Here is a 13,689-nt window from a genome sequence, read left to right on the forward strand (position 1 = left end):
ATTTTGAACAGTTTATAGTTTGCATCAAAGGATTCATCAATGATAATAGGGTTAGCGCAGGTAAATCCAGATAAAGTGGATGGATCCACTGAAGGTTCCTTTGCAGCAACCCATGTGGTTTTGGGATACTACTCAGGCTTCCAATAGGAACCATCAGCATTCATTTTCCTCTCGAACCCAACACCCTCTTTCCTAGGGTTTCGATTCAGAATCTGCTTTTTGAGGACATCACAAAGTGTCCGATGTCCCTTCAAACTTTTGTACATCCCTGTTTCAAGCAATGTCTTCAACCTAGTATTTTCATCAGCAATAGTAGTGGTATCCTCAGAAGAGGGGTTAGTTACCATATCAGTAGTTGAAGACAAACCAACAGTACCAGCAGTGGAACATTCAGCAATGGAGGTAGCGTTATCACGCTCAATGCATTTTAGACATGGTGGTTCAAATTCATCCTGAGTGGGACTGATCTGTTGCGCAAGTAATGAATCGTGCTTCTTCAGAAGAACTTCATAATCCACTCTTATCTTTTCAAGATCTTGCTCTCTTTGAAGACATTCAGAAGAAAGTTTCTCATGATCAGATAAGAGAGCATTATGTTGATTTTGAAGGGCGTCAAACTTGGAATGAAGTCTTTGAAGACTCTCAGCCAAAGCTTTTGACTGATCCATTTCTTCGCCCAACATACCATCGCTCTTACTAAGCATGTTTTGAATCTTTTCCAAAGCTCTTTGTTGTTTAGTGGCAAGGGAAGCAAGTTTGACATAGCTGGGGCCAAATTCATCACCTGATTCATCATCACTAGTTTCAGAAAGATAGCATTCAGTTACCTTAGCACCCCCTACCATGAGGCATGGTGAAGATGAACACGGTTCAGGTGGAAAGGTCATCTCTTTAAGAGACTCCTTGTAGTCATCAAGACAAGGATCATGACGATTAAGATGACTATCATAGACCTCAGAAAGCCGGTCCCAGATTAGCTTCGCGTGATTGAGGTGCATGACGTTCCTGAACTGATTTCGGGACAGGCAGGAGCAGATGACATCCTTTGCTGTGAGGTTCAGTAGAGTGTACTTGCGAATGTCATCAGCCTCCGCCATCTTGCATAGATCAGTAAGACCAATCTCGGTGACGGTCCACAGTTTGCTGTCCATAGCCATGAGTCGCTTCTTCATCATGGCTTTCCACCGGGGATACTCATGACCGTCAAAGGTGGGGCAAGATACATTCCTCAATCCTGCAGTTGACATAGCTGAACTCCAGGTGGTTAAACCGAATCACACAGAACAAGGGAGTACCTTGCTCTGATACCAATTGAAAGTGCTAGTTATCGACTAGAGGGGGGTGAATAGCCGATTTTTATCAAAGTCTTCAAAACGTGGAAGTTTTGAAGACAAACAATAGAAATAACCAAATTGATATGCAGCGGAAGATAAACTACAACAAGCAAGCCATAGTCAAGTATGCAATAGCGTTAACGTACGAAGACTAATAGCAGCTAGGTAGTAGGATCAGGATGGAAGATAGTATGAAGCCAATCAACAATAGTAGTCAAGCAATGAAGTCAATCAGATAAGACAGATAAGCATCGACTTCACGAAGACAAACTCAAGGTAAAGGAGGGAAGAGATAGAACCAGTTGCTTGTTGAAGACACAGGATTTGTTGGACCAGTTCTAGTTGCTATGACAACTGTACGTCTGGTTAGGGAGGCTGAGATTCAACTCAGAAGACCGTGTCTTCACCTTATTCCCCTTGAGCTAAGGTCACTTAGTCCTCGCCCAATCACTCTGGTAAGTCTTCAAGGTAGACTTCCAAACCTTCACAGACTTCGTTCACCCGGCAATCCACAATGACTCTTGGATGCTCAGAACGCGATGCCTAACCGGCTGGAGGATACACAGTCCTCAAGTGTAATAAGTCTTCAGGTCACACAGACAGAATAACTTCAGTGATGCCTAACACTCTTTGGCTCTCGGTGTTTGGGCTTTGTCCTCGCAAGGATTTCTCTCTCTCAAATGCTTCGAGGTGGGTTGCTCTCAAACGACAAAAGCCGTATACTAACTCTGAGCAGCCACCAATTTATGGTGTAGGGGGTGGGCTATTTATAGCCACTAGGCAACCCGACCTGATTTGTCCAAAATGACCCTGGGTCACTAAGGAACTGATACGTGTTCCAACAGTCAGATTTCAAACACACGCGGCAACTTTACTTGGGCTACAAGCAAAGGTGACTCATCTAGCTCTGGATAAGGTTTGCTCTCATTGTCTTCGCTCGAAGACATAGGATTTGAGTTGAGCATCACTTTAGTCACTCTGACTTAGTTCACTTGGACCCCACTTAACAGTACAGTGGTTCCTATGACTCAACAAAGAAGAAAAGAAAGCAACGAATCCACACAATCTTCGCGCTCCATAGTATTCACGCAATGTCTTCTCATGTCATAGTCTTCAATATGAATATCTTCTCATACCACCATGGTCTTCAATGTGTTCATACATTTTTAGGGGTCATCTCCGGTAGGTAAACCGAATCAATGAGGGACACTACCTGCATTATCCTGCAATTCTCACAAACGCATTAGTCCCTCAACCAACTTTGTCGTCAATACTCCAAAACCAACTAGGGGTGGCACTAGATGCACTTACAGGGCAGCCAGCCCAGTCCGCATCAGAGTAGGCGACGAGGTCGGTGGAGGCGGAGGCCGTCAATGTAAGTCCCAAGGACTGGGTGCCGCGTATGTATCGGAGGATACGCTTCACCAGAGACCAGTGAGAGTCACGCAGAGCATGCATGTGAAGACAGACCTGCTGAACTGTATACTTCAAGTCGGGGCGCGACAGGGTCAGGTACTGCAGGGCGCCCACAATGGAGCGGTAGAAGGCCGCATTGGATGCAGGCGAACCCTCCAAAGCGGAGACCTTGGCCTTGGTGTCGACTGGTGTGGGAGCAGGCTTGCAGTTAAGCATGCCAGCTCAGTCAAGAAGCTCATGGGCATAGCACTGCTGATGTAGGAAGAACCCATCTGGCCGTCGAACCACCTCAATGCCAAGGAAATAATGCAGAGGACCCAAATCCTTCAGGGCAAACTCATCACGAAGACAAGCAGTAAGCTGCTGGAGGAGCGCGACAGTGGATGCCGTCAGTATGATGTCCTTGTCGTACAGCATCAAGTAGGCCATGTCAACTCCGTGATGATACATGAAGAGGGACGCATCAGAGCGAGTCGATGTAAATCCGAGAGTCTGCAGGAAGGCGGTGATGCGCTGGTACCAGGCTCGAGGTGCCTGCTTCAGCCCGTAGAGAGAACGGGAGAGCAAGCACACATGATCTGGATGTGTGGCGTCGACGAAGCCGGTGGGCTGCTCACAGAACACCTGCTCAGCCAGGTGGCCGTGCAAGAAGGCATTGGACACGTCCAACTGATGCACATGCCATGCTCGGGACACGGCAAGCTGGAGTACGGTGCGGATCATGCCCGGTGTCAGAGTAATGGGCCACGGGTAGGCTAACCCGAGCCCCAGGACATTTCAAGACATCGGGGCAGGCCGCGCCCCTCAAGCCAAGTCCCAGGAGCGACTCCAAGGTATACCGAGTCCCAGACGGCGACTCCCAGATAAGTCGACTCCAAGCTGGCGACTTCCAGGAAGGCCGACTATGGAGAGTCGGCCGAAGACTCCTCCCTTATCCCGAAGTACGACGCGGGGTACGGTCACGGCATGGCCGTCCCCCCTGCTTATGAAGGGCCGGCATGGCTATAGTGAGCCGTACCGCTGGAAGATCTCCGGCGAGATGCGGCACTGTTGCCATGCCTGCCCTGATCTCAGCCACAGTACGCAGTACACAGTGCCCACGACGCCGGCATGTACGACCTGAAGGCGGTGGGGCCGCCTGTCAGTGGGTGGGCCGAAGGCGGCCTGGGCAACCCGAAGACGGACCTATGGGAGTCGGCCTCCCTGGAGACGGCCGACTCCTCCCGGGGCCCCACGAGCCATTAATCGGATAAGATGGGGAATGGTGACAGTGATCGCCCGATAGACGGCGGCACTGTTGCCACGACCCGATGACCGAGCCTGCATCATCAGGAGTGCCGCTACAGTATCAAGCCTGTCCGTGGGACCCGCCAGTCGGCGGGCCCCAGAAGCCGGCGGGAAGGACGGCGGCCTGAGAGACAGATGGCTGGGACCCGCGCCCAGCCGGATTACTATTGTACCCCCGGGGGGTAGGCCTATATAAACCCCCCGGGGGACCCATGCAAAGGGTTCGAACCTAGAGAGAGAGATAGACCAGATAGCCCAGGAAGGAGAGAGCTAGCCTTGCCCTCTCCTACCTCCCGAAACAGCTCCAGGAGCACCATTGTAGTCGCTTTGCTTTAGTGATCATGCGGAGACCCCGCAGAGCAGCAGTAGGGGTGTTATCTCCTAGGAGAGCCCTGAAGCTGGGTAAGTTCCACCGGCGTGCATGTCTTCGCCTCATCCCGCTTCCAGGCACCGGCGACGTTCTACTCGCTCCCACCATGATAAGCCATCCTTTGGCATATGTCATATCCAACCCCCAACATTTGGCGCCCACCGTGGGGCGAGGTCCACCGTCGTCCGGAGATCTGCTCTGGACGGGAACCCTGTTCCTCCCCGGCGAGCACAGCCAACCCGGCACGCCGGACGGCGTGTGTGCCGACGCGCTACGCGGCGCTGAGATCGCCTGTGCAGCCAGCTGCCTCGCCGATCTTGTCGGCGAGGTTTGCCTCTCCGACGAGCCTGCGCCCGACGCAGGCACGAGTGGCCCCGAGAGCCTCCTCGCAGGCCTCCTCGACCAACTCCGCGTCGCCGGCGAGCCTACCACGAACCTGGAGTCCATAGGATCCACCAACCCGATGCTGGTCGACTCCGACACCGCGTCGCTCGATGCATTCCCCACCAATGTGGTGGTCTACGACGAGCCGCTCTCATACTCGGGGAGCGGCGGAAGCACTGTCACTGAGGTCCTCCTCCTCGAGCACGGCGAGCGCTCCGGCGAAGGAGCACACGACCCGTTTGACGCGGCCCTGTGAGACCTTGCAGCACCGGTTCCGGAAGACGCCGACGCCGGGACGCTGGAGGCGCTCCGCCTTCAGCTCATCGAGGGCGCGAAGAAGCTGGCAAGCATGAGGCGCTTGTCAGAAGCTTACCAACGAGAGATGGATCGCGCCGTAGGCGGCTCGCCGGCTCCAACCGGGCCTAGCCGCTTAGACGTGGTCCGACAGCGCGGCGCGGCAATCGCCAACCTCTTCAGGGCTGATCGCCCTGTGTATGCCACGCCTGCAGACAAGATCCGTGCCGCCAAGGCGGTAGCAGACGAGCTCGACAACTTCGAAGGCGAAGAGCGCCGCATAATGACGGAGCGAGTTCAACAGCTCCTCGACGCGGCTGCCGCGCAGAATAATGCCGGCTGCCGCACCGAGGCGCCGCAGCGCCAAAACGACGACCCACCGCCTTGCCGAGACCAAGGTGCGACGTCTCGAACGCCGACTAGCGGGGCCCGTGGGAAGAAGAACAAGGAGCCGGCTGCCAGCCGCAGTCGGACTCACATCACCATCGAGCGCGACCAAGACGGCCGCCCTAGAGCGGTGGAACGGCGGGACGACTACTTACCTCCCCCTCCTCGCAGAGAAAGACAAGTCTCCCCGCCTCCCGTAGAACATCCAACTCTCGGTGACCGCCTTGGCCGCCGAGAGGGAGTCGGAGAGAACGACGCCCGCCACCGGATCGACCGACTCCACCGATCCCTGGCGCTGGAAGAAGAAGACGAGTTGGGTCCCCCCTGCTTTGGACCCCGCATCCGGGACGAGCCCTTTCCCGAAGGGTTCACGCTCCCCCAAGACACGCCCAAATATATCAGCACCGTGAAGCCGGAAGATTGGCTGATCGACTACTCCATAGCCGTCAACATAGCGAACGGCAACAAGCGTGTTGCCGTAAGGTACGTCCCGCTCATGCTCCAGGGCTCGGCATGGACGTGGTTAAACAGTCTGAAGCCTCGCAGCATCAATAGCTGGGTCGACTTCACAGAGGCTTTCGTCCGCAACTTCACGAGCACGTACAAGCGACCTCTCAAGCCACGCCAGCTCTCCTTGTGCGTGCAAGGCCCTGACGAGTCTACTCGCGACTACCTCACGCGATGGGGCGAGCTCCGGAACTCCTGCGAGGGCGTGCACGAGGTGCAGGCCATCAAGTACTTTACTGCCGGGTGCAGAGAAGGCACCCTCCTCAAGCACAAGCTCCTCCGCGACGAGCCGGAGACCCTCGATGAGCTGCTGATCATAGCGGACAAGTACGCCACGGCCGACTCCTCCATGAAGGCGGAGATTCGGGTCAGCACAACTGGCAAAGTTGCCCCTCAGGCTCCAAGAACTCCGGCTGGAGACACCAGTCGGCCGCAACAGCAGAATGACCAGAAGCGCAAAGCCCCGCAGCCGACTTCCAGCAGTCGGCAAGTGGCAACGGCTGAGGACCAGCAGCTGGAGGGACCGCCTCCGGCGAAGCGGCAGAAGGCGGCAAGTCCAACTGGCTGCCGGCTTTCTCTTACGAGAAGACTCTAGATGGTCCCTGCAAGTTTCACAGCGGCGCGAAGCCGTCAAACCACACCACCAGGAAATGCCACTGGCTGACCAGAATCGCCAAGGGGGACGGCCTACTCCCTCCCGCTCCTGCTGGGCCGCCTCCTCCACCACCACCCCAGCAGCCGGCCGTCAGGCCAGTCGGCGCGATACAAGACGAGTTCCCAGATAAGCACGGAGCCTATGTGGTGTTCACCAGTGTAGCGGATGACCGGCGCAGCAGGCGCCAACAGCAGCAAGAAGTGAATGCGGTTGCATCAAGGCGCTACCCATCCAGAGACCGGTATATTACTTGAGCGAGGTGTTGTCGACCTCCAAGCAGAACTACCCCCATTACCAGAAGATGTGCTACGGCGTGCATTTTGCCGCCAAGAAATTGAAGCCTTACTTCCAGGAGCATCCAATCACCATGGTCTGCACAGCTCCACTGGCCGAGATCATTGGAAGCCGAGATGCTTCTGGCCGGGTGGCCAAATGGGCCATCGACCTGGCTCCCTACACCATCTACTACGAGCCCCGCACCGCCATCAAGTCACAAGCACTGGCCGACTTCCTTGTTGACTGGGCCGAGACCCAGTATCTGCCGCCAGCGCCCGACTCCACCCATTGGCGGATGCACTTCGACGACTCCAAGATGCGCACCGGCTTGGGAGCCGGCGTCGTCCTCACCTCCCCCAAGGGCGACAGACTCAGATATGCGCTGCAGATCCACGTCGCCGCCTCCAACAATGTGGCCGAGTATGAGGCGCTCATCCACGGGCTCCGGCTTGCCAAAGAACTCGACATTCGCCGGATCCTATGTTATGGCGACTCTGACTTGGTCGTCCAGCAATCATCTGGTGATTGGGACGCCAAGGACGCAAATATGGCGAGCTACCGTTTCCTCGTCCAGCAACTCAGCGGATACTTCGAGGGGTGCGAGTTCCTCCACGTGCCAAGGAACGACAACGACCAAGCAGACGCCTTGGCACGAATCGGCTCCACCCGCCAGGCAATACCATCTGGTGTCGCCCTCCAGCGCCTCCTCAAGCCTTCTATCAAGCCGTCACCAGAATCAGATTCAATCTATGTGTCGTCTCCGCCTGAGGAGGACGGATCTGACTCCAAGAAACATACAGTCGAAGCCGGCTCAGGGACTTCAGAACCCGGCCCGGGGACTGCGGTAGCAAGATCGAAGACTCCAGAGCTCGGCCCGGGGACTGCTCTAGTCGGCCCCGGGACTTTGTCAAAACAGCAAGCGGCTGCGGACTCCAACCCGCCGCCTCCCAGCCCGGCCGCCCTTATCCAAGTCGCACTAGTGGCAGTTGAAGAAATAGCAGCACCTTCATGGGCCCAGCCCATCCTCAGATTCTTAGTAAACAGAGAGCTGCCAACTGACGAAATCTTGGCTCGGCAAGTGCAACGCCGAGCAGCAGCCTACACCATAGTCAACAGAGAGCTGGTCAGGCGCAGCGTTACCGGCGTCTTCCAACGCTGCATCGAAGCAGAACAAGGTCAGGCAATCCTCAGAGACATCCACGAAGGCGAGTACGGTCACCACGCGGCCTCAAGGGCACTCGTCGCCAAAGCATTCCGGCACGGTTTTTTCTGGCCAACCGCTCTAGAAGAGGCCAAAGAGTTAGTCCAAAAGTGCAAGGGGTGCCAGATTTTTCGTTCCAAGCCACTTCAGCCGGCTTCCGCACTCAAGACTATCCCCATCGCCTGGCCCTTTGCAGTTTGGGGCCTTGACATGGTGGGACCATTCAAGACGGCACGAGGTGGCTTGACTCACCTACTCGTCACAGTGGACAAGTTCACCAAGTGGGTGGAGGTGAAACCCATCAAGAAATTGAATGGTCCGACTGTAGTGACCTTCATCGCTGACATCACAACTCGGTACGGCATCCCACACAGCATCATCACCGACAATGGCACGAAGTTTGCCAAAGGCGCCTTGGCCCGTTTCTGCGCGACATAGGGCATCCGACTGGACTTAGCGTCCGATGCCCATCCGCAGTCAAACGGCCAGGTGGAGCGAGCAAACGGCCTCATCTTATCTGGCATCAAGCCTCGACTCGTCGTACCGCTGGAGCGATCTGCCGGTTGTTGGCTTGAGGAGCTGCCAGCCCTCCTTTAGAGTCTGTGCATGACTCCAAACAAGTCAACCGGCTTCACACCATTCTTCCTCGTCTATGGCGCCGAAGCCATCATCCCAACGGACATAGAGTTCGACTCCCCGCGAGTCACCATGTACACCGAGGAAGAAGCAGAAGAAGCACGTCAAGACGGCGTCGATCTGCTGGAAGAGGGCCGGCTGTTGGCACTCAGCCGGTCCAGCATCTACCAGCAGGGTCTGCGTCGATACTACAACAGGAAGGTCAGGCCAAGATCCTTTCAAGAAGGCGACCTTGTGCTCTGGCTGATCCAACGAACAGCCGGCCAGCACAAGCTGTCGGCACCTTGGGAAGGCCCCTTCATCATCAGCAAGGTGCTAGGGAATGACGCCTACTATTTGATCGACGCCCAGAAGCCCTGAGCATGCAAGAGGGACGATTCCGGCAAAGAGATAGAGCGCCCGTGGAATGCAAATCTTCTTCGAAGATTTTACAGTTGATGCAGTATGTATCACACTACCCCTTTGTATTAAAGTACTAAGACTTTGGGCCCCCTGAGACGAGCTCGGGGACTGCCCCTTTTGTTATCTGTACGATAAGAATTATGCCTCCGAGTACATTACTTTCATTACAAGCCGCTTGGCACCGGGCCTGACTAGTCGGCCCGGGGACTCGCCGCCTTGCGCTATGAGAAGCTTCCCGCAGTCAGACAAGTAGTGTGCGGTGCCCAATCCGCCTCCTGGCAAAGCCACAGCTCGCAGAGCGACTGTGAGGCAGGCAGGAGTGAGGAAGAACGGGCACCCACGCAAAAAATGGCTAAGGACCTAAAGCACGAATATAGCATAAGACGGCCTCCAGCATTTCTGAAGAGGACGACCGACTCATGAGTAGCCGGCTCGCCGTCTTTATTAGCCTTTATTAAGGACGACCGACTCTTGGGTAGTCGGCATGTCGCTTTCTATCCGACTTGCTAAAGAAACTCTAAACGGCCAAGTCCTTGCCTTCCCGAAGTAGCCAAGCACTTGACCCAGCGACAGTCCGCAGAGCGGCTGCTCGACTGACAAGGCAGCGACTAAAGGAAGGCGGCAAAGGGAAAAAGCCTAAAGAGCAATAAGCAAGGAAAGACGGAAAGCAGATTAATATTTACATAGGCCCTTGGCTGAATCTTCGAATAGAAGTTCAAGATACACCCCACGAGTGGAATTGTTCGAATCTAACAAAATTTTCAAAAGATTACTAAGAAAGACAAACAGTGGTGAGAAAGGCGGCCTAGGAGGCGGCATCTGGGATTGGAGGATCGGAGGAGATCGCGGTGTCCGGCGCCGGGGCAGTCGGCTGGGCGGTCTTGGTTTGATCGCCTCCAGCGGCAGTCGTTTTCTCTTGACACGGCTCGTTGCTGGAGGCGCGGTCGAGCTGAGGCTGGCCGCCTGCTCCGTCTCCTGGCACCTCCGCCTCGCCTTCGGCCTCCGCCTCATCCTCCTCCTCAGTGCTGGAGTCGATCACCTCCGCCGAGTCCTCGCCATACTCTGGGTTCATCCCGAACCACTCTGACGGCACTTCCTCGCCGCCTTCAGCCCGCTCGGGCACGAAGACGCTGGTGTCCGTGTACTCGGCGATGGCCGCCGCACGCTCGATAAGGGCGCCCTCCACGGCCTCCAGCTCGGCTTGGGCTTCTGACCGGAACGCGGCCAGGCGGTCCAGGTCCAGCCCTAGATACCACGCCTTGACGAACTCCAAGGCCCGGCGCGCTCCGGCCCGGGCCGAGGAGCCCTTCCAGGCCTCAAGACGGCCGGCAGCGACTTCTAGCCAGTCGGCGGTCCGACTGGCGGTGCACAGAGCCGGCATACCCGGCCACAAAGCGGCAACTGCCTGTGCGCTGGCACGCTGAAGCCGGCGCATCTGCCCGTGGGCCGGACGAAGACTGGCTTCAATGCTCAGGAGCTGTTCATCAACGGTTCGGGGGGCATTGGCGGCGATCTCCTCACCATTCGCCCTTCGCGCCTCACGAGCAGCCTCGATGGCCAGAGGAACCATTTGCGAGTGACCAGGGAAGAAGTCTGCCACAAAAAAAGAAGAAGAAGAAAGTCGAAAAATCAGAAGTCGGCCTGACACATAGTCGGAAGCGCGAAGAAGCGAAAGAAATGTACCATCCACAATATCCTCGATCTCGTGGAAGCCGGAGGTCAGCATCGCCTCCCTGTCAGTCCAGGAGGAGCGCTCGCTCTCGAACTCGGCCAGGAGAGCGGCTTCCTTCTTCTCGGCCTCGTCCTGTGCCTTCTTGAGCATCTCCTTCTGCTCAGCCAGCTGCGTCGCCAGCAGGTCGCGCTCCGTGGCGAGCCTGTCACACTCCTCCTCCTTGGCGTGTCGGGCGGTATTGGCCTCGCCCAGCTACTCCTGAAGAGTGGCGTTGGCTCCTGAAAAACGAAAGAGGAAACAAATCAGTCGTCAGCAAAGAAGATCGCCGGGAAGATCCGGCCCGACTGCTCAGCAGTCGGCCCGAATCTCGGGGACTACAGCCCGCGGGTGCGCCAGCGCGCCCCCGCGAAGAAGAAGAACTCACTCCGGCTTTCCGACAAGTCGGCAGCCCGCTTGCTCAACTCCTCAACATTGCGGTTGAAGGCAGTGGCGCGAACGTTGTGATACTCCTGCAATAAGTCATTGAAGACGAAGTTAGTGTTTGGAACTCGCCAGAAGGAGTTCCGAACCGCCTGCTCAGCAGCCGGCCCGGAACTCGGGGACTACACCCAGTGGGTGCGCTGGCGCGCCCCCAAAGAGAAAAACAAGAATCAAGAAGGAGAAGAAACTTACTCGAACGGCCGTTCGCGCGGCCAGGTGCGCTCTGGTGCAGGCCTGAAGGGCGTCGCCTTCGGCCCGCAACTTCGCCTGGACTTCCAGGAGCAATTGATTTAGCGGCCCGGTGCCGCCTCCGCGCACCCACCCGGTGGGCGCGGCGCTTGTGGCCTTGGCATCTAGAGCTGCCGAGCTAGCAGCGCCGATCTCCCGAGGTCGCGGTGCCGAGGTCGCCCTCTCAAGACGGCGACGCACCGGCGAGGCGACTTGGAGAAGCAGCCGCGCTTCGGCCTCGTCCATGGCCGGCGGCTCCGACGGATCCACCGGTTGTTTGCCGTGCGGTCTCCCAGACGGCAGTGGAGGCGGCGGTGGCACGAGAGCGTCCGACATGGAGGCCTTGCCGCTCTCCTTCTCCGCGAGGGGTTCTCGGTGCCGGCTCCCCCGGTCTGCCCCGTGAACTCTGGAGGCGGCGGTGCAGACGATAGTGGGGGGACGAGCATCGCCGATCGGCGACGCGCGGCCTCCTCGGCGCGCCGTATCGCCGCAAGGGTGGCTTCGGCATCATCCAGCTTTTTCTGGGCGGAGGCGGCCACCCTGTCGGCCTCCGTCTTCTCCAAACGCGCGGCCTCCTCCTCCTCGCGCTTCTCCTGCGCATTCCGCTCCGTCGCCTCCCGGAGGTCGACGGCAGGGTTGGGCCGCCAAGTATTGGCGGACGTCTCTGCCGACCCCATGACGGAGGGGACGGCGACTCTCTCAAGGGAAAGAGGGGCCCTGAAGAAGAATGGAGGGAGTATATAAACGAAGACTCGGACAAGATTCAACGAAGAAAATAAAAGAGCGTAAAGACTTACGCGGATACTAGCGGCGGCTTTCTCACTTCCCTTCGGAAGCGGTTGGCCTTCGCGACCGCCTCCTCTCGTCTGGTCGCGGCGGCCGCCCCCTTGAGCTTTTTCAGTTTGCCGCCGGGCGTACTCGGCCCGGCGTGACACCTCTTCGCGCCGCCTTGGCCGGCGGAGGAGCCGGCGCCCGACGGTCCGATCCTCAGCTAGTGGCGCGGAGCGACTTCGCCTTCAGCGTCGTCATCAGGCCAGTCGGCGAAGGTGGTCGAGGGCCTGAAGTCGCCTTCTGCCCCTCCTCCCCTGCCTTCGGCATCGGCTTCCATCGCCGCCGCCCCCAAGTCGGGGTCGGCGACGTAGCTCTCCGCACGGTCGGGAGCATACTCGCGGGGCTGCCTCGTGGCGCCGGTGGCAGGCTGCATAAGAGGATTCTAGTTCAGAAGAAGCCAGCAAGAGTCAGAAGCCGGAGCCGGCTGCGAAAAAAGATAAAACAGCAGGGAGACGCGACTTACCACTGTTGGAGGGTTGTCGCGTGACTACGGCTCTTTGCCGAACTGCCAGTCCTCCTCGTACTCGCAGTGCGCGATGTAATTCACCATGTTCGCCACCTCCTTGCGGGGCATCTCCTTGGTGCTCATCCGACTTGGGTCTCGGAGGCCGCTCATCTGACAGATAAGGTGAGGCCGGCCTTGGAGCGAGAGAACTCGGCGCGCCACGAAGGCGGCCAACAAGTCGGCCCCGACGAGTCCCTCCGACTGTGTCAAGACTCGGAGTCGCGCCACGATGGCGGCTCCGGCGGGAGTCAGCGTCTTGACTCGGTGGGACTAGATGGGGAGCCCCCAGTCAGAGGAGCGGCGTTGTAAGGCGGCAAGTTGACCCAGTCGCCGTCGGAGGCGAGGTTCTTCACGTAGAAGTACGAGCGCTGCCACATCTTCACCGACTTGATCAGCATGATGGGAGGAAAGGGGTTGTCGGCCGTCGAGCGCCACATCACGATGAAGGCGCCGCACTGGGCCGGCACGCCGGCGATGTGCGTGCCGAGCTTAGAAGAGAAGAATTCTCCCCACAGCTCATTGGTGGGGAGAACACCGAGGTAACCTTCGCACAGAGTGGCGAAGGCGGAGAGCAGCACCACCGTGTTCGGTGTGAGGTGGTGCGGCTGAAGGCTGTGGAACTCCAGGAACGAGCGGAAGAAGTCGTTCGCCGGCAGCCCCAGGCCGCGCATAAGGTGCGAGCGGAAGATGACCCGCTCGCCCTCTTCCGGCGCCGGCCGGATTTCCCCCTCCGGCGCGGCGTGGGGGCGCACGAGGTCCGCGCTGGGGAGACGGCGGGTCTGGCGGAGGAACTTGATGTGTTCTTCCTCTACCTCCGAGCTGTC

This window comes from Triticum dicoccoides, chromosome 7B (genome assembly GCF_002162155.2).
Source record: "Triticum dicoccoides isolate Atlit2015 ecotype Zavitan chromosome 7B, WEW_v2.0, whole genome shotgun sequence".
In the NCBI taxonomy this organism is placed as follows: Eukaryota; Viridiplantae; Streptophyta; class Magnoliopsida; order Poales; family Poaceae; genus Triticum; species Triticum dicoccoides.